This window comes from Prionailurus bengalensis, chromosome C1 (genome assembly GCF_016509475.1).
Source record: "Prionailurus bengalensis isolate Pbe53 chromosome C1, Fcat_Pben_1.1_paternal_pri, whole genome shotgun sequence".
NCBI lineage: Eukaryota > Metazoa > Chordata > Mammalia > Carnivora > Felidae > Prionailurus > Prionailurus bengalensis.
Genome location: NC_057345.1, coordinates 191,619,490 through 191,647,386, shown reverse-complemented (window position 1 = coordinate 191,647,386; position 27,897 = coordinate 191,619,490). Strand labels below are relative to the sequence as shown.

The following is a 27,897-nucleotide window of genomic DNA, read 5'->3' as shown; positions in this document are numbered from 1 at the left end:
TGCTTTTAATTTGTATGTCCCTGATGATTAGTTTTTTTGTTTTTAAAGGTTTTTTTTAAAGTAATCTCTACATGCAATGTGGGGCTCGAACCCACAACCCCAAGACCAAGAGTTGCACAGCCTCCACTGGCTATGCCAGTCAGGCGCCCCGGGCATCTTTTCATATACCTGTTGGATATTTGTAGGTGTTCCTTAGAAAAACATCTACTCAGGTCCTTTGCCAATTTTTAATCAGGCATGCTGTATGTATGTATGTATGTATGTATGTATTTATTATTTATGCGATTGAGTTGTCCTTTATACATTTTGGATATCGAGCCCTTATTAGATAGGTGACGTGCTAATATTTTTTCCCATTCCATAGGCTGCCTTTTTATTTTGTTGACTAATAGTTTATTCTAATAAAAATCCACTACAGTCTTATTTCAAGTAAAAACATGCCTAACTATAAATAGGTGTCAGGAAAGAATTAAGACTAGACTTGGAAGAATGGAGACAGACTCAATTTTAGATTACTGTATCAGTACAGTCCAAAACCACTGTTCTTTTTTTTTTATGTTTAACCATTTTTTTCTACATTGGACAGTAACATGTCAATTAGCTAAGTCTAATAAGAATTTAAAGAATTTATATAATTATACACCTAGTTTTACTGCTTTGCCTAAGATCACTGTCACCTCCTATAAAATACTTTTCATTAAAAAAGGCAATTTCTTCAGTCCTTTGATGGGACATAATTAGCTTTTCTGACATATCAAAGTCACCTTGCAACACTAACTCTGAGCTATAACACTAAAGCCAGGTGTGCTGTTACATGACTTTTTTCTTTACAGTTCCAACAGAACTGTTGATGGATGCCTCTGTAGTTTAATATCTGACAGTAGGTGCAAGTAAATAACATTTTTATTTAAAAAACTATAATACATAGTGATAATGAAGAGCAGAGGCAGCTTTTTCATTTACAACCTGTCTATAAATTTTGGCAGGAAATTGAAACTAATTTAATATGTTCAGTCTGAGGAAGTTACTCAGTTCTAAGAACACACAGCCATAGTTAAATTGATGTAGCCAGAATTATACTCTCTGAAATGAACAAAACAACAATGGAGGGCACCTAAGTGATGTTTCCAAACTGAAACATGCTATTTGGCTAGACTTGAGTAAAAACACAGAGTTTTCATATCTGTGGCTTTACTGCAATTATTATCATTACTAAATATATCTTAATCTGCTCCCCATCACCACTTGAAACAATTACTTTTCAGAAATTCATTGTATATGGAGTCCTTATAAAATAGTGCCATCTTTGGCGATATTATTTGGTAAACTGACAGAATGATAAAGTTTACTTTAAATAAGCTCATTACACAAATTTCCATAGTGGAGGATGTTCATTTACATAACTTCTAACTTCAAATTAAGGGCTTTTCAGTCAAGACCTCAGACAATGTAAGGCAGTGGCCCCTACTGGTAAAATTTAATACCTTACCACAATTTAAAATTTAATAAGAATTGAACATGGTGGAAAACCATTCCAAGGAAGCAAGATTCTGAGTGTCTGGAGATGCCCCGGTCTGGAAGGAGGGATCCATGTGAATATGACAGAACAGCTCTCAGAATAAAGGCAGAGCTAAAGCTTGCGGAAAGAACTGAGAACAAAAAAGAAATAAAGATGTATACTCTCTCTTGCGTTTTATGTTAGGTCTACATGTCTGCCGAGGCCAAAAGGAGCATGAGGTATCTACCACTTCCATACTTTTTCATAGAAAACCAAAATCCTTTGACCCAATCCAACAAGTGTTTAGTCTATACAAACATACCTCCAATTATACGATGAAGATAACTAGAAAAATTAGATTTGCTTCACAAAGTATGCTTTATAGCCAACTTTAAGAAATACTTGCATTTTTTTAATGTTTATTTATTCATTTTAAGAGAGACAGAGAGAACTGAGCAGGAGAAGGGCAGAGAGAGAGGAAGAGACACAATCCCAAAAGGCTCTGTGCTGTTAGCACAGAGCCCAATGCGGGGTTCGATCCCACGAACCGTGAGATCATGACCTGAGCTGAAACCAAGAGCTGGGGGCTTAATCAACTGAGCCACCCAGACACCCCAAGAAATGTGCATTTAAACTAGAGGTACCACGCACATGAACGTCTGGGTTATTACTTTGTGAGACAAAATAAGTAAGCCAGACTTGGTGCTTCTGAGGCAAGTACCTTTACTGTATTGTCCTTTTGTTCACCATTCAACTTGCCGATTGAGTCAGGGTGGATATGGCTGTTTCAGAGGCTCAGGCCAATAGCTCTCAACTGGCTCCAACCCTGAGTACAATTCCCTCTTCACCCCAGGTCCTCAGAAAGCTCTAGGAAAGAGTGGAGGAGTGCTTCCAGAAACTGAAGAAAGGCCCTGAAAGGTCTTTGAAGAAATCCTACTCTTAGTCAACTAGTCCCCATGGGCCCCCTAAAGGATTCTCCCATGCACTTGTTTTTCATCCATTCTTCAGCAGGGTCCTTTGTGGCCTATCAGCAAACTAATGACATGCTGAAGGATTTTTAGGGCCTTCTTCTTAATCCTGCCTTTAGAATTATGAAAGTCCATTCCCTGTTTTATACACAAAAAGAAAGGATAAACTTTTTAAAATTCAAAATAGATTAAGAACTGCTCTGAGAATAAAAACATCATCTGTGTGTAAATTATCAGATAAAAATGTTACAACACAAATACCATCTCTCTCACACTGTTCCTCTTTTAAGATCTACCAACCCAAATCTCTCACCATGCAGCTCAAAGTGGCCCCATGGACCGAGAGCATGGGCGTCTGTGAGAATTTGTCAGAAATGCAGAATCTAAACCCTACTCCAGAACTACCTAGAAAGAATCTGCATCCTTACAGGATCCTTAGGTGATCTGAATGCATTTAAGTTTGAGAGCACTCCACCTGAAGATTTTCACAAGACCACTGCAAAAGAATCTGAAAAGATGAAACTAGAAGGAAATGTGCCCTTCCCCCACACTGCATGTGGACAGACATAAAGCCAACAGAGCCAATTACTAGAACTGTGATGAAGTATAAAATTATAAAACACATTTTAAAAATATATAGACTGGGAATGGGGAGTGATTTCTTGTAGGTGCAAAAATTCTTTTGAGGTGATGAAAATATTCTAAAATTAGATTTGGGGGATGTTGCACAACTCTGCAAATATATTGAAAACCACTTAATTATACACTTTCATAGGGTGAACTTTATGGGATATAAGTTTTATCTCAGTAAAAATGTTAGAAACATACATTAATTAAATTTAACATCATAAAAAAGATCAAGTATCATTAACCATAAGGGAAATGTAAATTAAAAACACAAGTCATCACTTTACACGTACTAGAATAGCTAAGGAGGAAAATGAAGAAATCGTAGTATATCCATACAATGGAATATTATTCTGTAATAAAAAGGAACAAAGCACTGATACATAAAACTAAATGGATGAATTTCACAAATGTTGTATGGAATGACAGAAGCCAAGCTCTGAGGAATACAAACTATGGCCTCATTGATAGGATGTTCTAGAACCAAGCTAGGGTGGTAGCAGTCAGAACCGTGGTTGTCTCTGGGAATGAGGAAAACTGACTGGAAGGAGGCACACAGCAACTTACTGGAATGACAGAAAAGTTCTAATGCTTTATTTGAATGGCAGTTAAACAAGGAATTAAATTTGGTAAAAACTCATTGAACTGTTTATATAAAATCTGTGTCTTTTCTTACATATTAATTATACTCTAATTTAATAACAACAAAAAATCTGACCCCACTCCCTACATCCATGTATGAATGGCATGCCCTTAAACACTGGGAAATATGGGGCGCCTGGTGGCTCAGTCAGTTAAGCATCCAACTTCAGCTCAGGCCATGATCTCAAGGTTTGTGAGTTTGAGCCCCACATCGGGCTCTCTGCTATCAGCAAAAGAGCCTGCTTCAGATCCTCTGTCCCCCTCTCTTTCCGCCCCTCCCCCACTCCTGCTTTCTCTCTCTCAAAAATAAACAAACATTAAAAAAAAAAAAAAACCTGGGAAATACAAATGTTGTGACCAGGTCTCCCTTCTCTGCCATCTTGAGTATTATAGTATTCTCTTGGAGCAAACTTTCTACTAATAGTTCTTTATCTTTTTTAATCACCAAAATTTTCTCCTAAATTTATGATTTTTTTTCTAGAATTCTTCACAAGGGTTTAATTCCTGAAACAGAATGTACATATTTCATCTTTTTCTGTATAACTCATTTCAATCATCATGAGCATCAATGAGTCTGTAACACAGGGATATTTTGAGAGGTATTTGTGGTAGAAGCAGCTACTTATTGTCTCTATAACAAGAGCTGCTATGCTCTTAGCTTTATTTCATTTTATTCCTTTACTATTAGCAGGCCTCTTCCCAGCATGCCACTGTCAGCTGCCCACCATCTTTTCTTTCTCCTATTTGACTCTAGAAACATAATGTGGACTCAGGTGTGACTTCGGAGGAGAGAGTCTGTGATCAACCTACCCAATATTTCTAGCCATTCTCTCCCACATCACCCTGCTTTGTCCTTTATTGCCACAATCTTATCGTGTTTTGTGTTTCTAACTTGCTTACGATCTGTCTCCCTTCACAAGCGGAGCTCATCAGTGTCATTTGCCCCATTAAACTTTCAGCCACTGAAGGAGCGCCTGGAACAAAACACGTACTTAAGAAAGAGCGGTGGATGGGGGGGAGTGGTATCTGATGGACAAATGAATAATGAATGGTTGGGGAAAGCACAGACACTAGAATCAGACAACAGAGTAGAACTCCTCCACTTAACTAAGCTGAATGATCTCAGACCGAGGGATCACTACCCCCCACCCCAAGGCTATAGTCTCATTTGTTAAAACGGGACTACGCCTTATCTATGTACCATATACCAGTGCTATGAGCACCGAATGGCCTTTAAGCCTCCCCTAGGGAAAAGCTGATAATGAAGCCCAGACAACCTGTGTGTAAAGAACAAACAAGTCTTGAGTAAGATCCTACATGAAAAGGATAGGTTTTGTGCAACCCTTTTTATACATGTCTCAGCGGCTCAGGACTTTCAGATATAAGATAATCTACTAAGTAATTTTTATTACTATTTTATAATTATCATTGTTATACCTTTTTGCTATTCACCTAATAGCTAGATAAAATACCCTGAAGAGTGAAGTGTCTATTCAAGCCAAACCAAGAACCACCTCTCTACCTTTCCAGCCTTTAAAAGCTGTTTCAAATAATGGTTACTCCCCTAGATTTGAAAAGCAAATAAGGACAGAAGACAGAAGGAGAATAAAGTTTAAGGAGAGGCAATCCCCAGCAGGAGACTTAGGTAAAAGTCTCCAAGTGACTTGCACAACAAAACAAAGCGCAGAGTTCAAACAGGTATTTGATTTCAGCAGTATTTGCCAAATGAAGTAAATGAGAATCAGCCACACAATCACCCAAAACTCTGAATAACACAGAGCGAAAGCTAATCTAATTAGACAATCAGGCGAAAGAATTTATTACAATTAGTTTCTCAAAGTAAGCAGATGACCTTTAACAACTTCTGTCCTAACAGATAGCAAGCAGCAAGACAGTAGTCTGGGCATATTTCTCGGGACTTAAACACGGTGCATAACAAGTTCAGACACTGCCCAGCTGGCCCAACAGAGAGCCGGAAAACAAAACCACCACAGCCACGCACAAAAATCGCTTTTGTTTTTCTTCTCCAAAGTGTTTGGTAGGCATGGACAAGGTTCACTGCTGAGACTTTTAAACCACCCTAAGCACAGAAAAATTCTGAAAGAACACATCTCTAAATTCTAATCAAAACCTTTTAGGCAAAACACATAATCCTTAGTTGTGAAATATTGGCCACATTCTTACATAATGACGTGTACATATGTAGTGCACAGTATATCCATAATTCCATCTATCTACACATGCATGTGTATAAAATTTGGCAGAGGGGTCCTGAGACCATTGCCATATCTTCTCCTGTCCATCGTTTTCAATGGCTGGTGACTTTTTCAGAGAATTAGACGCTAAAAACAAACAAGTGCATTTTTAATGGCAAAACATTTAATCTGGCTCTTTGACTGTTGCAGGTAGGTATGTCTGTAGCTCGTATGTGTGTTTTTCTTTTAGATCGGGTCTTGGGAGTTTTTATGCATTTAGTTGCTCAGTAATAAATGACAGAGAACTGTGGGCTTACCGTCCATTTTAATTATGGTGTTTTAAATGGCCACCCTTTCTCATCCATGCTTCTTTAAGAGTAAAGGCAGAAGAAGGTTTTAAAAGTGGGCACTGGGCACCGACTGACACAAGTAGACTTGAAGAAGAGCCTCTGGCCTGCTGCTGTACATTTACAGAAGATCTCATAGCTCCATCTAGCTCCAGATGAGGGAATTCAGGGACTACTACAGAAGTATACCCAACAGGACTACCAAAATATAAAAGGGAAATCAAGAATAGTCAAACTGAACCCATTATGTAAGCGCTGAGTTTACAAGTGCAGGAAGTTTGTCAATTAACACTGATTAAAAAGAATATTCATCAGTTAATTGACAGTTGCTTTTCTAAATAAAGAAATCATTCCTATCATTATTTACTTTTTTAGCACTTCATTTAAAAAAAATAGAACAGATGTGAGAAACGATGAAAACTGAACTTTTTTTTCCCATGGAAAATGTTCTCCTGTCTCACACATTGTTCTGAGTGCTCTGAATTCTGCCTTGAGATCAGGAAAACAAAGAGGAAGCCACTTCTAAAGTTAAAATCGAAGGATAAATCAGGATATGATGCAGAAATATGACATGATTAGTGGTTTTTTTTAACCAAACAATAGAAACTGTTTTGAGTTGTTTATACCCTACAATAAATCAAAAGGAAATTTACACAAAGCCTCCAAAAGGGGGTTATGTAAAAACATAATTACAACACATGAACAATCTACAAATATGTCTTTAATACGAAAACACTAAAATAAGTAGTAAAATACTAAACAACTGATGAAAATTCAGCTAGGAAAATAACATTGGGCCTAAAATACCAGGAAGAACATGCACGTGAAACATTTCTCAAAGTAAATTCAAATCGAATCATACTATATTAAAACATATGGAATTAGAGTCAGTATTTAATATTATGATATTAAACAGAAGCACCACTCCTTAATTATGTACTTTAAACATGATTTCAAACATTTTTAAATGTTTTAATGATGGACAGGCAGTTTCACATTTCTCTAAATATCATTTATTACTGAGGAACTCAAAACAATAAAATCCCTGAAACCAAAACAAATTGGTATTTAACCCAATTTGACTAGATTCCAAATGAAATATTCAAAAGGTGCATAGGAAACAATCTGTGTACTTCCTTCTTCACTTAAAAAAAAAAAACAATCCTTGGTGTATTATTTTGATTCAGTAGAAGGGCAACCGAATTTCCAAGTTAATTTTATACGGCATTGCATTAAAGCGTATTTGCTTTTCTTGCAAGTCCTTGACATGAGTGCACGTCGTCCAGTTTTATTTAGCAAAGTGATCAGATGACCCTCATCAGCTAGGATAGCGATGGCCTCTCATGACTCACACCAAATGGGTCAGTGCTTTCAGGTAAGTTCCTCCAGGAGTTCCTTAACAAGATCATGTAAACACCCATAAATACAGCATGATGGCTCTAATTATGATTTCCAGCCAAAGATTCTTCTCTCTTCTCTAGGCTTCAATTCCATTGACAAGCTTCTTAAACTTGGCAGATAAGCAAGAGAAGCATTCTGATATCACTTCTGCTAGTAGTGTCTCTGCTACACGTGGCCCGTCTTTGTGGTTCTAGCCAGCCACTAAACTCTGTCACTCATCTTGCAAATCCGTCTCTTTTTGTCTCTGCTCCCACCCAAACTCACACTTTTTCCACCTCAAGCCTGGATTACTGCAATCATTTCCAAATTAGCTTCACTAACCCTCCAGCATTCTCTCAGTTCCACCTAGCACACACGTCCTCGTGGATACTCTTGATATTCCTCGTGACTGACACGTGTTCAACAACATCAAAATGTCCCCACTGTAACCGCGTAATGCTCCAACCTGTGAGCCTGGCATTCATGGTTCTCCCGGGGTCCCTTATGATCTCCCAGTCACAGGCCCTATTCTTCAGCCTTGATCCTGTCTCTGCCTGGCTGAACTATATTCCCCACTTGGAATGGCCTTTCCATTTCTGATGACTGGTCAAGACCCTTCCTGTCCTTCAAACTCATTTGAACTCGTATTTCCACAACAACATTTTTCGCAATGGTCCCAGCTGAGCATATGATCTGATTCCTCAAAATCCCCACAGCATTAATCTATATTGCTCCCTTGTCCCTTAATAAAAATGTATAAATTCCATGATTTGTGCCCATGGCTTCCCTCTCTTCGCTGGAATACAAACACTTCAAGATAGAAATCCAAGCTCTATCAGTGACACCATCCCCCTGACTCACTCAGAGGTAGTTGAAGCAATGAGAAATCCCTAGGCTCGGGATATAAACAGGTCATGTGACATTCACTTTCCCAACCTAGGAGGTGAAGACACAGCTACCAAACTCCTTGCTTGTTGTAAGGATTAAACCCCCTGGCACAAGCTAGAACTTCACTGCATATCAGCCATTCTTCTTGCCTGCAATGCCAAAATCTAACAAGCAGTGCACATATTTGGTGAGTACCCTAGAAACATTCAAATTAATTAATATCATTTTCTAACTTCAGCCAGGAATATTCTGAATTACAGTTACAGTAAGAGGTATTTTGGTAGTTATCCAATTAATCGTCATGCTTAGCACTTTATTTGGCTTGGAGCCTGACGGCATATTTAAGTTTACCTCTTGCTTCTCAATCTAAGGGGACTTTCTCTGCCACTCTGGCGAAAGTGCTCGCTTTGAGGGCCTTGGAAAAGAGCCAGAGAAAGAGGCTTTGCATGGAAAGCAAAGACCTCATTTTACCAGTGCACCCAGGTGGGTGTGGGGACTACGGGGAAGGCTAAACCAGGGGCGTCTGCCTCCACTGCCATGTTTGGTGTGGCCCTGACAGAAAACACCAGACCCAGCGATGCCTAAAAGGATGGCCAACAGGGAATTGACTGGATATTATTCATCTATAGCCATTATGCAGAAAGGGGCATTTTGATATTTAAGTATAAACAAACATTAAGAATACTACATGTGTATCTTTAAAACATAACTGCAAAACACTTGAGAAGTAAGGGGAAGAAACACAAAGAAGGAAAAGGTAGAAGTAAGATTGAAAACCCAGATCGTTTTCTCTAACCATTTCCAGCATTCTTTGATCCTGGGGGAACAAAAAATGTTAATCGCCTCCATGTCTCAGTCCAATGTTACAAGACTGGATAAAAAGAATCGCAGCCAACAAAAACTGTCTACATTAAAAAGAAAATCTCATACTGCATCAAAGAAGTCATCAGAACATTTTGTTTTCTTAGGTTTCTAGGTATTCCTAAATGTAGGCTCTCTAAAGACAAATGCAGTCGTAAGACTCCAATTTTATATCTGGCAAAAAATAGAGATTACCTAGGGACTAATAAGCTAAACATTTCTTTTCTACATGAAGTAAGTTTAAAAGAATCTTTATCTTCGAAAGATCAGAAACACAGTCCTCCCTACAATTCAGCATTTGTCAAAGTCTGGTTATGAACCACCTACATCACAATATCCTGGAGTGGGGTAGGGGGAGCAAATAAACACTCCTGGACCCACCCCAGAATTTTAAAATGAGAATCTTTTAACGTTTTCCCCAAGTGGGTTTCCACACATAAGTTTCAAAAACATTAAAATTAACCACAGAGACTAAAAAGACTTATCTCTAATGGTGGTGTAGAGTCCACACAAATCCTATCACATAATTCCTCCTTGCTTTCACTAATCACATTTCATCAGTGTAAAAAAAACAAGTAGTTGCTAGCAGCAACAGTCTGTAAATGGAAAAAAATATATATATATCACATCAGCAGCCTAAAAATTACGTATCACAGTGGTCAGATACAGACAGTATCTCATTTTACCTGTCTAGTGGTGATTTTCATATTTTGTAGATTGGTCGATTGATAGATACATAGTCTGATTCCCTGTTGAAGTATTTTATTTTGTTTTGTTGTTGTTGGCTTTTAAAAACTAACTAGCAACCAGCAGTCACATCCTCTTTCCATTTAGTCCTCAATTGCGTGGGACCTCTACCATAAATACAGTCTGAACAGATCGCCCCAACTCAGCACCTGAGCCACTGTCACTCATCCCAACTCAACAGATGAAGAAGCTCTAAATTATCACATTAGCACACTCCATTCACAACCTGTCTGAATCCGAGTACTTGTAATAAATTAATATTAATATAAAATTCAGGCAAAGCAAAACCCCTCCCAGGAGGTTGTTAAAGTAAAAGAACTTGATCAGGGAAGTTTGAAGGAAAACTCAGAAACTCTCAGGGCTTCAGAGTCCTCCTAATCTGAAACATTGGTTTGGGGGTTGGAGACTGGATAATTTTTAAAGGTTTTCTAGATTTAGAATACTATGAATAAAGCATAACTGTGCACAATTTTTAAAACTTTTTAACATTTATTTATTTTTGAGAGACAGAGCATGAGCAGAGACAGAGGGAGACATAGAATCCAAAACAGGCTCCAGGTTCTGAGCTGTCAGCACAGAGCCCGATGCAGGGCTCAAACCCACAAACCACAAGATCATGACTTGAGCTGAAGTCAGAAGCTTAACCGACTAAGCCACCCAGTTTCCCTGACTGTAGAAAGATTTTAAACCATATATAATTTTCCATCATTCTACCACAGTGTCAGACTGTGTGTAAATTATGTAATCCCTGTAATTCTCAACCCCACCATTTACAAAATGAAGATAATAATGACACTAATATTAACCTAGTAAAATTATCGTTAAGGTTAAATGATATAAAGCTCTTAAAGCACTGAGCACTATTTTGGCTTGCTGTAAATTCTCAAGAAATAATATTACTTATATATAGTGTGATTTAAACTTTTCCCAACAAAATATGCCAGACTGACTGATAGTTAAGCACAGTACCTTGACATTTGTAGAGCCCAGTTGGGCCAAGTAATTCACCTGCATAGGGACCCAAGTGAAGTCGTTCATATAAGCCTATCACCACTCGAGATGGGGGCAATGCGTGATAGTTTTCACAATGTTCATGCTTTAACCAAAACACCACTTCCAATGTTTCTCTCCGTGAGAGCTCATTCCTTCCAGCCCAATTCCATTTCCACATGACACATTCCACATGCACACCTTGCCAGTCCAAGATGCCCCTTCTCTCATTTGTGTTTGATATAGTGTCTACATCGGTCAGTTTCAACATCTCAAATGCTTCCAGCTTGCCTCATATACCATTAAAGATCAATAAAGCAGTGGTGGGATTTTCTGTTCTTTTTTTTCCCCCTAACAACCAAATAACGCCCACTCCTAACAGACAAATATCTGCTAAATATATCCCTGGAAACTGAAAGAAGCTATGTGAAATGAAGTGGCAAACATATAAAATGGTCAGGGATTTCTCTTTCATTACTGTTATCAAATTTCAAAATTAAAAAGTCAACAGGGGTATAATATTTATTCAGGGGACACAAAGCACACGGAACAATGCTCAAAGGTGCATTTTAAAGACCTTCAAACACGTTAAGGGAGCCGAAGTTATAAGATAATAAAAATACTATTACAGCCCATTAAGCATGTTGTAATGGTGCTTAGGGATGATGCAGTCATGTTTTGCAAAAAGTTATTTTCACCCATCTCCCTGAGAGGAAATTCAATGCAATCCAGATATTCTTAGGAAGATACACAAATATTTCTAGATAATACAGAAATGTACTTCATCACCATTGCAGACCTCAGACACTAATTTGAGTGTTCAGGATGTGCAGAAGTATAATAAACCAGAAAGGAGGATCAAATCAAAAAGTTGTTTTTTAATGCTTAAATTAGTCTGATTTGTCAGGGTTAAAAATTCAAAATCAGTTAGGTCAAAGGTTCAGGCTTTCAATATTTTGCATATGTTGTTTCTGAAAAACAAACGGGTGCTTTACACATCGTGGGGCAACATTGTTTTGACGAGGGCAAACTTTTTTATGAAATGATACTTTAAGTGACCACACTCTTGAAATGACTCTTCATAAAGTGATTTTCAATTTTTTTAACCTATATACAACTCAGTAGAGAACAGAGTCTAAACCGCTATACTATTAATAATTGCTGTTGATTCTATTATTTTTTTCATTGCTCCATTTCTGGCATCTAGAATAGGGCCAGGGCCTATTAAATAGGTGATCAATAAATGTGTTTGGAATGTATGTATTAATTATTGAATGACTATCCATATATTTATGCATGGATGATGATTTATATGAATATGTATACACATACACAGATGGTTTTGGAAATTTAACAAAGGGAAGAGAAGAGAGCTCAGCTGTAAACATTAATTTTGTGCCCAGCTCTTACTGTTTCACTTACATAGTTTCACTTAACCCTCACAATGACTCATAACCAAAGCTCACAGAGAATAAGCAATCAGAACCTACAGCAATCAGAGTCCTACAGCTAAAACAATGGCAGAAATAAACTGGTGGGATTCCCTGGAACTATCTAACAGCCAGCACTCCCATCATTCTGACATCACGACAGTCATTCTTTCTCCCCTGGCTAGAAGTAATGGCACATCAATTAAGAGCAAAATAAAATCACATAGCAAACTCCTAAAAATATCGGGCATCTGGAAGAACCACTGTGCTACACAGGACATCGTGAATGAACTGGTATGAGCCCTCCCTAAAGGTACATGATGGCAATGAGTAGGGGACATGGTCAATAGAAAGGTTATCTCTGGCCACAAGCAGGATCTGTCTAGAAAGCAAGGGCTTCTTGCTCATCAAGAGAGCCACAGCCACTTAATTGTCACCATAACCAAGGTTCAAAGATTAAGCTGCAAGAGTGTGGGGTCACACTGCTTATAATGGTGGAACTAGATTCCCTGTATCTTTTTGACTCTCACTACTCTAACATACTAATATTAGGATTTAGTCTTCTGCCAATATCAGCATTTCTCAATCAGTGGCAATTTCTGCTAACGCTTTTATTATTATTATTATTATTTGCTTTTATTATTATTATTATTATTTGCTTTTATTATTATTATTATTATTATTATTATTATTATTATTATTAACATATTAAGAGAGTGCTACTGGCATCTAGTGGGTAGATCCCAGGAATCTGCCAAACATCATACGATGCACAGGCCAGCTCCTCCAACATGAAGCACTATCTGGCCCAAGACATCAACCGTGTCAAGACTGAGAAATATTGATCTATGTCAATATACAAAGCACCCACTTAATTCCCTCACCTATATACTCGGGTGTCTACTATGTGCCATAGACTGTTCTAAGCACCAGGGATGTGGTAATAAGCAAATCAGACAATGTCCCTGGTCTGAGAGTTTACATTTAAAACTGGGGGTAGACCTTAAGGATGGACACACAAGGGTGACTTTGGAACACACTATAGTAATCCAGGGAAAAGATGATTGTGACTTCCAGATACAGAAAAGCTGAGGTACAAAAATAGAGCAGGAAGCAGTCTATTTGCTATCAAAAGATTTCCCCAGTGAAGCACTATCAAAATGAAAAAAGCGCCCCATGGAAAATCAAACCACAGATGACAGCTTAAATGAAAATAATCCACTTAAAATTTCTTTTGAACTGTAAACAGTGAGGATTGGCAAAGTTTGTAATAATGAAGCCCTCATTCAAATCCGATTTTTACAAAACTCAACTCTACTTTGCTCCTGTAGTAGATGTGTTCTGGAAAGGTTTTTCTTAATGTGACAATCTGTACATGTGGGAAAAGCCAGTGACTGATTTGGGAATTCTCTCTTCTGTCACAAGCTAAAAAGTTCTCCTTGAGGCACTACAAATTTCGCGTATGTCGACACCATACTTATCCGGGTGTACCTTTCTATACCTCCTGCCAAAAGGCCATCCCCAACTTACAAATGGGTTGCCTTACAAGAGTTCATTTGCCAACTAGTTACTTGGAACCCAGAATATATATTCCCAGAGAAACAAGATTTTGTTGTAAATAGTGGTTAGATTCCATAGCCAGGAAACAAAAAATCTGTCTAATTCACACGGTATCAGTATGAAAACAGTGAAGCTAACAGCAGTTTTAAGCCTTGCTTCTATGAGACAACAGATTGAAATTCCAATTCCTAATGCTTAATGATTAACTATGAGAATGAGGCAGGTAAGGAGCTCTCCCACACCCTGATGTCTGCCTGACTATAAAAGCAGGGGTTGTAGTGGTCTCAAGCCATGGGGGAGGAGAGATTAGAATCTTTACCAGTGATAGGAAGTGATGGATGGATGGATAGATGGATGGATGGATGGATGGATGGATGGATGGATGGATGGATGGATTCTCAAATGAAAATTGAAGTCCTGGGAGTCAGGTTATGGCTAGAAATGTTTACATTAATTCAGTCAACAAATATTTGGCTAGATGTTGGAGACTCAGGGATGAATAAGGCAGGCTCAATGTCTCTCATCCCAGAATGCAAAGCCATAAAATACATCACACTGGTAGAGGAAGTGAGTGATAGATGGGGAAAAGGGATGACGTATAGGTGGGACTCTAGTACAAAAATGATGAGAATGTCCCAGTGAGAGCTTCCTCTTGCAGAAGGACAAGAACAAGAATCATGAGGGGCGCCCGGGTGGCTCAGATCCGACTTGAGCTCAGGTCATGATCTCACAGTTCGTGAGTTCGAACCCTGCGTCGGGTTCTGTGCTGACAAGCTTGGAGCCTGGAGCCTGCTTTAGATTCTGTGTCTCCCTTTCTCTCTGCCCCATCCCTGCTTGCGCTCTGACTCTCTCTCTCTCAAAAGTGAATAAACGTTAAAAACAAATTAAAAAAAAAAAAAGAACAAGAATCATGAATTTAACTAGAAATCAGTCTTCGATATAGTTAAAACCGTACAGATTCATCTGGCTGAATAAACTCTCTTATTTCACAGAAAAAGAAAGTGACATTGAAATGCAAGAGTCTACTTGTAAATTTGGAATAAGATCCCAAATGCTTGATAATCAAACCTCTATTAGTGTATGCTTTCTGGATCTTACTTTCCTTTTCCGTGGCTTCCAGATAAATCCCATACCAATCCTTCCTCTTTTCTAGAAGTTGGACCCTGGAGTGGCAAGGCAAGCTTGAGTGATTAAGTAAGAGAGGACCTGAAAAGCCAACACCTTTATTTTATAAGTGAAAAAGCAGAGATCTAGGGAGATTAAGTAATGTGACCGACCTAAGACTAAGGTAGAATGAGGGCTGCCTGGCTTGTGTGACCCCCCAGTTTCCATTACAGTACCACCACTCCCACTATCATTATCATAATGAGGAAGACAAGGAAGAAATAATACCTCTGGGAGTAGATACTATATGTAGACTAGAAAGGCATAGTCCTCTAAGCAAAGGTTCTATTTATTTTTATGAGAGAGAGAGAGAAAGAGAGAGCATGTACCCAAATGAGGGAAGGGCAGAGGGAGAGACAGAGAATCCCAAGCAGGCTCCACACTCAACACAGAGCCTGACAATAGGGCTCAATTCCATGACTGCAAGATCATGACCTGAGCCAAAATCAAGAGTCAAGATGTTCAACCGACTGAGCCACCCTGGCACCCCTAAACAAAGATTTTAAACATAATTTCCAACTTATGAAAAATACTGGCTATAACTTTAACTCTCTTTGAGGTAAGTATGAAATCAAAATTTATAAATCAGAAGATTTTCTAGAAAACATATTTTTGCCCAGAAGTGCTCCCCCCCGCAAAAAACAAAACAAAACAAAACAAAACAAAACAAAAAAACAAAAAAAAAACCTGACTGTATTTTGGAAAATTTTCTTTTAAATGTCTTAATTATGGTCTATTGAAATACATGTTTTCCCCATTGGAAAAAATTTTTATAAATCTGGAAGCTTCACAAATCTGTGTGTCATCCGTGCGCAGGGGCCACACTAATCTCTGTATCGTTGGAAGTTTTCAGGATATGTGCTCCTGGAAGCAAGCACTCCCTTGAATTGTTGAAGACATCATTTCACCCTTCAGTTACTGAGTAGTTCTTATGGGTGCTCCCTCATGCTAAACTATCTCTGTGCCTTCATACCCTCCTACTTCGGCATGTTGCCTTCTGTTCCAATCAGGGCTTCTAGCATTCTGACAGAAATCAGATCACAAAGACTGACAGAATACAGGGGAAGGCAAGAATCCAAAATCTCTAAGAGAAGGCTTCTCAAAAGTTAAATAATCATTATGATGGCAATTTTGGTGGCTCACAGGCATCTTGGGTGACATCATTTTGAATATATCTTACTGATCTCTTTTGATCTCAGTTCAGTGGCATTTTCAATTACATCTAGAATCTTGGCAGTTCTCTGAATAATTGAGAGACTAACAGTTTAACCTTCAGTGAGCTAGGGAGATATAATTATTAGGAATGCATATGGAATTGGCTTTTCTATTTCTGGTAATGTGTTTCAATTTTATTTGATTTTAAACATTCCTAAGTATTTTTAATGCTGTCCTGGATATATGTAAATAATTATTTTAGAGTAAGAGTTATATGTTTCAGTTTAAAGTACTGCTTACACATAAAAGGTATTAGGTAAAAGTTATCTAAGTTAATTAATTCTGGAAACACAATATCTAACAATAGGTACAGAGGGAGACGAGGTAGCAAGAAGTGAAAGAGCTACAAATGAAAAGTTGGAGCAGCCCCAACGAAATCATTAGGAACTAAGTAACTGTTTGTTACGGTGGCTTCAGAGGCTCCAGGAAACAAATGTGATACATGTGATAATGACCAGAACCCCCAAAGTAATTCAGAGACACAATTCTGCACACCTTTTGCTGGTAAAGCTCTAAGCCCATATGTCATGTTAGCCAAACATGACTTCACCACACACGATTTCAGCATCCAAACACGGCTTAAGGGCTCCTTAAATTGACAATCAAGAACCACTCCTAATCCCTACAACATGAAACTACAATCTTACCACCTAATATAAAGTTTTGAAGACATATCTTTTCGGGAATAAAAACAGAATGTGTGTGCCCAAATATTCAGTGAGCAGAGCTGGTTTAGATGATCTCTAAAGGGCTCTTCCATACGAAACTAGGTTCAAATCACACCAGAGGGAGCACGTTTTATGAAACTTAATAACGTCTCTTCACTTTTCTTGTAGCTAACGATCGAATATCTTTTATCAGTCTCCATTCTGCCAAAACCTTTTCTGTATACGAGCTGGCAACATGGAGAAGTTGTCTTGTTCTTTCTTTCCAACTCTTAGCATCGGTAGCCAAAAGTGTCTTTGTTGCTCAAATAGTCCATGCCATCTGCCAGCAGCTTCTCCAGCCTGTGGTACCATCTGCCAGCCACCCTGCTTCTGTGCCCAGGCCATGTTGCCTCTGTGCTATTTCAAATGGTTCTTTCGCCGAGAGAGAGAGAGAGAGAGAGAGAGAGAGAGAGAGAGAGAATGGACCAGCACCTTTTGATTCTATACACTTTTGGTAATCATCCCAAGCATTGTTCTCTAACCCACCGGTTCTCGAGAGGACAAAAAACTCAACAATTTGAACAGGAACAATTTCCTTTGATTTTTTTTTTCTCCTTCCCTGTCGGGATAAAGAATTAGACAGCTACAGTAGATTAACACAATCAGTCATTAATATAACAAGTCTTTATGGCTATGTTCCCTTTTTGTTTTTATAAGGTATTCTTAATGAATTATTCTTTGGAAAAAGAAGCAAAGAGAGGAAAACAATCCTTATTCCTACGGTTAATCCTGATTACTTTAAAAACAACTTCTGGTGGAAATTAATAATTCAGTTGAATGTTATTAACAGTATAATGTTAACTTTATGCTGCACTGCAATGTTCTTCCTTCTAATCTACTTAAAATTCCTGACTTTAAAGTAAAAACAACAAGGGCTGCATAACAGTCTCTTATAGAGGTTAAGCCTAAAGAGTTCGATTAATATTCTCCCTAAGGCCACCAGGAAATTCCTTAAAGCAAGAGAGTTTCAGGCTTTGCTGTGGATTATGCTGAAGAGGTTTTCTTTCTAGCTTTGTAGCTACTGGGAATTTATCTAATGTCTCCATCACTGCTCAGGCTTCAGAAGAAGGCCCTTTTTATTCCCAATCACTCATCAGAAACCCAGGATAACTCAACAACCATGAAATTTGGAAAGTTCGCTATTCCTGTACCAAAATTAAATTAGCATTTAAGTGAATGTCAGGAATCAAGTTCACTCATAAGAAATTATATCATTCTACCCAAATGTCAGAAAATACACATATTTTAAGCCACAACATCTGAGGTTTCTCCATCTGTACAGATGGTAATGTTCTTCTCTGTAGGCATGTCTGATCTTTACAAATGGTGGAGGACACTCTTATTGTATTAACCTTCACATTTCTTTTAAATCTTTTAGATTTGTAAACCACAGACCTTGATGTTGAGGCATATGGCTATTCGCATCAGTTTCTAAAAATAACATGCTTTCCACCCCTAAAATGTGTGTAATTACAAAACTCTAGCTCTGATTTCCAAAATTTCTCTTCATAATAAAACGATATATATTTCTTATAGTTGAATACTATTATCTCTCAGTAAAACTTCACATTATTTATTATTCTACTTCAAGAAGAAAAAAAGAAAATAGCTCTTAAATTTTGCTTTTAATTCACACAACCACTTTTTGCCTTAAAGCATATTATTTTTAACAAAATTTCTACAGAAATGGCATTTACTTCACATTTAAGATTTTATATCCCAATTTCACTAAAATATGGGAATGGGGAAAGTTCCTCAAGACTTTCAGTTTTCCTCAAATACTAAAATCATGTAGAGTATCAGAAACATGGGAATGATACATAATTTTGTTAGAGTTAAAAGCCATAAATATTCTAAAACAGAAGAATGTTTTCATAAATTCTAATTGAGACAAAATCAAATGTATTTTCTTAATTTCTTCCTTTTTTAACGTTTGTTTATATTGGAGAGAGACAGACAGACAGAGACAGAGCATGAGCATGAGCAGGGGAGGGGCAGAGAGAGACACTAAGACAGATTCTGAAGCAGGCTCCTGGCTCCGAGCTGTCAGCACAGAGCCCAATGCAGGGCTCAAACTCACGAGCCGTGAGATCATGACCTGAGCTAAAGTCAGATGCCCAACCTGAGCTAAAGTCAGAGCCACGCAGGTGCCCCAAAATAAATGTATTTTAAATCACAGTGATTCTGATACTTGAAAAACATTGTACACGATGAAAATTAAAAGGTTAACATGATGGCCTTAATACATTATTTGTTAAAATTATTGGTTAAATAGTTTCCATAAGTTTAAACTTATTAATATACTATTAGATCCATTTGGAAGCTAATACAAAGTTAGAAGCTACAAACACAGATGAACTCTGTGGGGGTTAGGTTGAAACACAAATGCAAGATAGCAAGTGTTCAAAACCCACTCTCATCTCCTCAAATGATCAAGGATCTTTGGGGAAATACATTTGCCTGGTTCCTTCTCTCTCGGGGTGAACTCTCTTGCAAGCAGGACGACCCTTAAAGGTACTGAGTGTGGAAAAACTGATACAAACAGTTTTGTATCAAGAATAAGAGTTATTTTCTGATGAGGAGGCTCTTCCCTAAAATGCATGGTACAAAGTCATGAACTGATGAAGAAGGCTGTGCCTTCATGAAGCTTGTCAATCATATTAGCCGAAGAAATTTGGGGAAAAAAAAGATGCTGAAAGCTCATTAGGGAAGTGATATGTAGCATTGGAAGAGTGATAGAAAAATAGATAATGTTTGGAGTTTTGCTGCCAGCTTAGCAATGACTGATGAGTGGTGGATTTCTTTCTTTCTTTCCTTTTTTCTTTTTTTAATTCAAATAGGGGAGGGTAAAAAGAAGAAAATCATTCAAAGTCATCTAATTATACCACCATGGACATCACACAACTATACACAACTATACACACACACCCCTGATCTTAGAAGTTTATATACCTTTATGATAAAGAGACTACTATTCCCTTTTTTTCTAATGTTCATCCATTTGAACAGAATGAAAGAGTATCTTTTGTTTAGGAGACATTTGGCCCAATATCCCAAAGACATCAGCCATTCTGAAAGCTACTGAATGTTCGCTGTATGTCTTTCACAATGGAATGCTCACCCAAGTTCACTTTCCACATATCCTTGGTGGACAACAATGGGACCATTAGTGTTCTCCCGAATCTTCTATCGCTATTCTCTATTTTCTGCTTCACTGTCACTCAGCAGATCATCTAGACTATCTTGCTTACCTTACCTCCTCCTCCTTTCGAACTAGATTCCATTTCTTTGAGATATTCTTCTTTAAATGTGCACTCTTGGTTTCGATCATTCTCATCACTTCTACTTCACCTGTCCATTTTCCTTACTACATTAAAAAAATGTTGCCATAAAAAAAGTATTAAGAAAAATCCCCCCTGAGGTCTGCCTGAACTGCACCACTTTGATGCAGACCAGGAAAAGAGCTGGCTCCTCACATCTTTGTTCCAATTTACTCAACCTTCAGTTTCTGGGCCCCCAACGTCTTGTGCTTCTATTGTTTTCTAGCCTCATCTTACATCACTGTTTCTCTTGTGTACTTTACTCCACTGTTAGTTTCTTTATGTTCCTTCCAAGCTCTGTTTGTTCCACCTCAGATCCGCATAAGCTCCCCTCACTTGATCTAGAATGTTCTACCCCTTGCTCTTCTATCGTAGCCTCCATCGCTTCCTTGAAGTCTCACGCATAACACCCCTTCCTCTAAAACGTTTGTTTGACCTCTGCCTACATTTAAGTAAAACTTCTCTATCATCAGTTTCTCAAATCCTTTACTTCCTAGTTGGCATTTACCACAACGTATAATTGACTGAGGCCCATGTGGGTAAAGATCATATTTGTTGTGTTCAGTATTATCTCCTCAGCTTCTTTTTTTTTTTTTAATTTTTTTTTTAACATTTATTTATTTTTGAGACAGAGAGAGACAGAGCATGAACAGGGGATGGGCAGAGAGAGAGGGAGACACAGAATCGGAAGCAGGCTCCAGGCTCTGAGCTGTCAGCCCAGAGCCCGACGCGGGGCTCGAACTCATGGACCGTGAGATCGTGACCTGAGCTGAAGTTGGACGCTCAACCGACTGAGCCACCCAGGTGCCCCATCTCCTCAGCTTCTAGTACCATGCTCGCTGCATAAAGAATGCTCAGTTCATATTTGGGGCTCTTTTTGTTTGTTTTTCTCCAAAGTTCGTTCATTATTCACTTAATTATTTGTTACAGTCGTTAGCTTGTTGTTTAGTTTGCTGAGCTTGTGAGTTGCATTTATTCTGTGTAATACAAGCCTGGCACAGAATGAAGCCTGAACGATGACTGCAGTTTGCTGAACCCGGGGCCCCATGTGCCCCAACCCTGCCTACCAACATGTCCCAGCTCTTTCATGCATCCAGGCTTCATCCAGCGAACGCTAAATTGTTATTCCTGACTCTGCTCAAGAGTGACATCCACCAAGACAACTTCCCGGACTCCCCAAGCTGATTGAGATGCCCTTGTTGTGATTCTAAAATTCCCTCTCTATTTCAACATTCTGGAGGGTTGCTCACATGGCCCTACAGTCAAGAACTTATCCAACTGTCCCTCTCATAGACTCTTAAAATTAGGAAACATGTTATTCAGATTGCATCTAGCACATAGCAATACTTCATGTAATTTGATAAAGGACTGGATACTTCTGTTGTTAACGGTAAAAAAGAAAGGTGGTTACAAAGCAAACGTAACCTCAAAAATAATGCCAAAGGGCAAAAGGGTAACCCTTTCTAGCAAACTCCTGCATATTCTGATATTCCAATAATCCAAAGAACTCCAAGACATTAATATTTGGTAGGAATTAAGTAAAAAATAGCATTCAGTGACTTAGTACTGGAAAGAATTTCACCATGTTAACTTTCATTAAGACATCAAACCAGATCATGGTGGGTTCCTCTTTATTATATATTTTATTAGTGACAACAATATTCAACAGTCCCCTTTCCATCTCAATTAAAGAAATTTTAGCTAAGTTAGTGAGTCTTTTAAACTTAAATAAGTTACAACGGAATAATTAGAATAGCTTTTATAATTAAGAAACAAGACACTATGGAGCATTGCATTTCTGCAGAATTATTGCCTGTCTCCAGCACATTAAGACCACAACCAGAGGCACACTGCCTTAGTCTCTTGGGAAATACACTAATCCTCTGAAATCCGTTGCTTAAAGCACTTGTTGTATATATGGATCTTTTCCACTCTTTAAATCTCAACTCTGATAAAATTTTTGCTTAATGTTTATCACAATGTTCCAAATTGTATGTAGAAAAAGTAGGACTATGTTCTTTTTCAATATGGACACATAAAATGTTGAACAAAAGGCAATACACAATCATATGCTTTATTATAAAATTACCTTTATGTATTATCATAGGAAGTTGTAATAAGCCTTAACTAGCTTACGATACTTATATACTTACTATATAATATTTTGCATAATTGCAATTATGAAAATTAAAGAGCAGAGCACTCCACTGGAATTTAAAAGAGCAATAATCTAAAACACGGTAAAGAAAACAACCCCCCAAAATGGCGGCTTTTGCCAAGCAAAACTTGTTACAAGAACCTAAAAAGAATAAAACCTCTCCTGACTGTGTTAAAGGCCAGCCACATATAAAACACTATTGTCATTTTACTTCCTAATACCTCTCTTTATATCATGCTGTAGGAGTTGTATTGATTTCATACTCACACTGTTTCACCCATGAAAACCATCTATAAAAAAAAGATAGTTCAAAAGTGTGGTCTTTGTATTTTTGTTGAGATCATTATCCTGGCCAGTTGATAATGAGCCTTCAAATGCAATGTGTCCATTTATTAACAATGACAGAACTAAGCTTTCTAATCTGTGTAACCTGTGTAAACTACTTAAGTGCAATTTCAAATACAATTTGATAGAGAAATTGATAACTAGCAAGGAATTGTGGGGTTTTTTTTTTTTTAAGCTTATTTATTTTGAGAGATTGAGAGCAAGCATGGCAGGGGCAGAGAGGGAGGGAGAGAGAGAATCCCAGGCAGACTCTGTGCTGACAGCCCCGATGTGGGGCTCGAACTCACGAACTGTGAGATCATGACCTGAGTCGTGAGTGGGACGCTTAACCAACTGCACAACCCAGGCGCCCCAGGAATCATGTTTTAAAGTTAATGCTAAAATAAATATTTGTAAAACTTTTTTTTTAATTCAGACTCTAGCTTGGTATAATGTTTGTTTGCCACTCATGATAACAAGAGGTTAAATTCTATTTTATTGTATCTTTCCAACGTTCCATTATTCTCCCAATGACCTGTTGTTTCCGAAGCCCTGGGGAAAGCCACCTGACTGAGCAGGGAGTAGGGGAAGGTGACTACTCTTGCCACACTCCTCCAGAGCTTACAAATAGCAAAATCATCTGGGCAGGCAGATTTTCGATATTTCCTGTTCTTATTCACCAGTCATTGCCGGTGAGTGTAAAAGAAAGGCAGAAAGGGAAGGAAGGATGTGTCTCACCAAGACGGCTAAATGGAAAATAATGCAACACACTGGTATAAACTAGAGTAAGTCACTATGCTTCATATTCCAATGGCCTTGATCATTGACATTCCATTTGGGAATTCTGTATCACTCCGGTTGTTCTGACCTTTAGGAGCACTTTCCCAGATCTAAGGAAAACTCCTACCAGAAAAATAAGTACACTCTAGTAAAAATGCCAGCCTAATAAACTCTTCAGTGCAGGAGGGAGAAGACCACAGTACTTTTGCACTTATTTCTCTGACTTCACCAGATGGTAACAATAGGATTCCTGGAACTGCACTCAGTGCAATTTGCCAGACAGTCACAATGATCAAGCTACCCATACAAAGACAGCATCTACCACGTGTGGAGTACTGTGAGACATTATGCAAAACATACAAGACGCATTAACCACAGTCCTTGTCTTGGCTCACAAAGTATGAAAACTCATAGTGGAGTCTGGTACATCAGCATTTGGTCAGCAGTCATTTAGATGATGAAGATAAAGAGTATCACACCAAAAGTTGAGAGTCAGGGACACCTCCCAGCACCGCCTACTGGAATTAAGCAAATACAATGCGCTCATGACATACACTTAAGTCAGCAACTTTCTGTTGAACCAGGATCACCAAACGCAGCAACTTCCTCAGCCTTTTGCATGCTTTCACCACATCCACCTCATTAATCGTATACACATCTACATAGTTTGACTGATTAAGGCTGTTGACGCAGGTCCAGCTCTCAAAAGCTTATGAGTCCCAGTTACAATAAAATGAAAATCTCGGCTGTGCCAGAAAGGTTTCCTTTCTGCAAAACATCAAGGGGACACAATGGCTTCAATTACTTCTTTTCTACCGGAAGAACGGATTCAATGATGACAGGTCCTTCCCATTTATATTTATTGAGTAGGAAAATCAAGAGAAAGAACAGCAAAACAGGTATAACAGACCACCAAATTTCACATCAAATACTGTTTTCAGTGTGAGATAAAACGTAAACTAAGCTTCAACTAGCAAATCTGCAAACAATGGAGTTTGGCCAAAGCAAGCCGCTCAAGTTGTTGAGGCTGACCCACGACCATTTGAGAGCTAGACGAACGTGTGCCAGCTCAGAAGGAGTGCTGCGTGTGTACGTGTGGGCATATGCATAGTTACGTGTGCACATAGGATACTAGATGTCATTAGTTATTAGAAAGGTAAATAACATTTCATTCTTTACGTACTCATTTTCCATCTCTCCATTAGCAGAAACCGTAACTACTTTGAGAAACACTAAAGGATAACTTACTTATCTTCCTATAAAAGAATATACTCTTTTAACTCCAGCTTTTAAGGATTACAGAGGCCAGCAAGAAAAATATTCCAATGCTAACTTAAATATAGATCCCAGCCATAAGTAAGTATATACTATCAGGAATAAGAAAAAAACAGGGTTTTGAAAAACTTTTTTCTTTTAAGGTTGTCCCATTCTTACAAATGCTAAGTAAGGTGTCATTAATCAATCATTAATCCAATGTTCATAAAGCCCTAATAGGTAGAAATACAGTCTTTTAAAAGTCTTTAAATTACTGTTTGGGTATGATAAGATTGTACTAAGATTTAAATGTCATGGAAGGCTTAGAAGGTAGATGAGAAACATGTCAGCACTTCAGTATTCTGCATAGTCCAACATGCTTCTCACAATGGTTGGGATTCAGCACCTCCAACTGCGCTCATCTGAAAGGTGGCAGGAAGGTCGGGTGCAGCCTAGTCATATGCTGAGACAGCAAAGCAAGGTGGCCAAGTTGAGAAGTCGTAATTATAAATACACTTACCAAAAGAATTTCTGTAAGAATATACATACAGTCATTTATGAATTTAGAAATAATCCTAATTCTCAGGAGGCTCTGGGTGTCCTATATGTCCTACAGAGTATTCATTTTTCTATCTACTTGAAAAATGACAGCTTTCTAATTATTCTGTCAAGATTAATAGACCCCAAATTTGACTCTTAAATCTCAGTGGATGTCTTTTTTTCAATAGCCACTAATTCTCATTCGTGACATTTTTCCTCCCTAAAATTATGTGTTGCAAGGATTTTCATAAAGTCAATTTATAGACCCAAGCAACCTCTAAATCACAGAACTAGAGTGATACAATCATGATAAATTAGCAAACAAACTTAAAGAATCTTAACAAGTACTTTAAAAAGAACCTTAGAGATGAATTTTTAAAATTGTTAACGACTAACAAAACTTCAGCTTCTAGCAAGATGAATGCAACTCTAAATGAAAAACATAACAAAGCCAGATAACATTTTTCAATTAAAAAATAAAAGTTATAAACCAAAAGCAATAAAGAATCCATACAGGCTAAACTCAAGTGAAAGAGGGACCCAAGGAATTGGTAAACACTAAAGTCTGATTTTATTTGTAGCATATATGACAAAACTTAGTAATGTTGACATACTTCATTTGCATGGGGTATAGGAAAAAGGAAATGGCCTTTAGGGAAGGTTGAAGATAACGAGTTTAGAGTGGCCATTTCCAGAAGATATTCATGAAAATCTAGGGCTTAAAAACATTATATTATCATTGCACGGTGTTGAGATATCGCCTACATGTAAGAGAGCAGCACGTAAACTTGACTATCTTGACATTGGCGGTAGGTAAAAAGGGAGTAGGGAAGAAATCACATCTGAAAGCATGCATCCTTCCTAAATCACAAACACTAGATCTTGGGAATTTAAAACGATTGAGTAGAAGTGTTCCCAAATGGCTGGCAGGAAAAGACACACAATTATTCTAAATAAATTCTCACAGATTTCTAAAGAATATAGCTTTATTAAAAGAAAAATTTTTTAATGTTTATTTATCTTTCAGAGAGACAGACAGAGCATGAGCAGGGGAGGGGCAGAGAGAAAGGGAGACACAGAATCTGAAGCAGGCTCCAGGCTCTGAGCTGTCAGCACAGAGCCCGACGCGGGGCTCGAACCCATGAACTGCGAGATCCTGACATGAGCTGAAGTCAAATGCTTATCTGACTGAGCTGCCCAGGTGCCCCAAGAATACAACCTTAAATAAGAAAAAAAAAATAACTCATAAGGCACTATGAATGAAAAGGCCTGCAGAAACAGTAGAATCAAATCTTAAGAGAGCTCACATATCAGAATGTTAAAACTGAGAATGTAAAATAATGGTTTCATGTGTTAAAGAAATAAAAAGAAAACTGAAAACAAAGAATAACTAACCATAAAATGATAGAGTTGGTCTTACATAGAACAAAGGGGGAAAAAACAGTTGAAATTAAAAACAAGAAGAATGTGACATAGTATGTTAGATACTGCTGAAGGGAAAAAAAATCATGAAATAAAAAATGAGATTTGAAGAAGCAATCCATGTGGAGCCTATAGAAATTAAGAGGTGCAAAATATAAGAATATGTGATTTAAGAGTCAGGGAAGGCAGGCAGACAGTCCACCAGGTATTTAGTACAAATTTCAGACAGATAATAGTCAAGACAAAATATTTAAAGAGATAACTACTCTAAGTTTTTCCAGAACTACCAAGAGTTTACAAACTTCATATCCACAAATCTCAAACATGATAAATTTAAAAAACAAAAACTCACATCTATGCATATCATAATGAAACTTAAGAAAAACAAGAGAGGAAGAAGTTAAAAACAGTAAGAATAGATAAAGAAACCGTGAGTGCGTTAGGAAGAGATATCTTGCCAACAATCACAGAAACCAAAAAAAAAAAAAAAACGATGGAATGATGTTTTCGAATGTGCTGACAGCAATTGTCAATTTATAATCTTATACCTACTAAAATTAATTTCTAATAGCAGAAATGGAAGAGACTTTAAAAAAGAGTATTTGCTATTTAAAGCTTTATTAATTACACATCTTAAGTCATCTAGTTTTTTCATGAAACTTAACAAGCTAACTCTGAAATTTTTATGGGGAAATCAAAAAGTTACACACTTTAACACATAAAAAATAACACAGCCCTGAAGAAAAACATCAAGATAAAGGGGCGTGCTCTACCTATGAGCCCATCCAATTAGATAACACAGCCCTTTCCACAACCTTATCCATCTCAATTCTTTGCTTTAATTTTTATTCTGAGACAGGAAAATAAAACTCACCTTTAA

At 37.8% G+C, this 27,897-nt stretch overlaps 1 protein-coding gene and 1 non-coding gene across 3 annotated transcripts in view; both read right to left on the bottom strand.

Moving 5' to 3' along the window:
- PARD3B (par-3 family cell polarity regulator beta) overlaps nt 1-27,897 on the bottom strand; it is a 1,020,722-nt gene that overhangs the window by 705,233 nt on the left and 287,592 nt on the right. The window lies entirely within an intron of this gene.
- LOC122482306 lies at nt 16,069-16,175 on the bottom strand. The gene has a single exon (XR_006297101.1). It is a non-coding gene; the product is annotated as a U6 spliceosomal RNA (small nuclear RNA).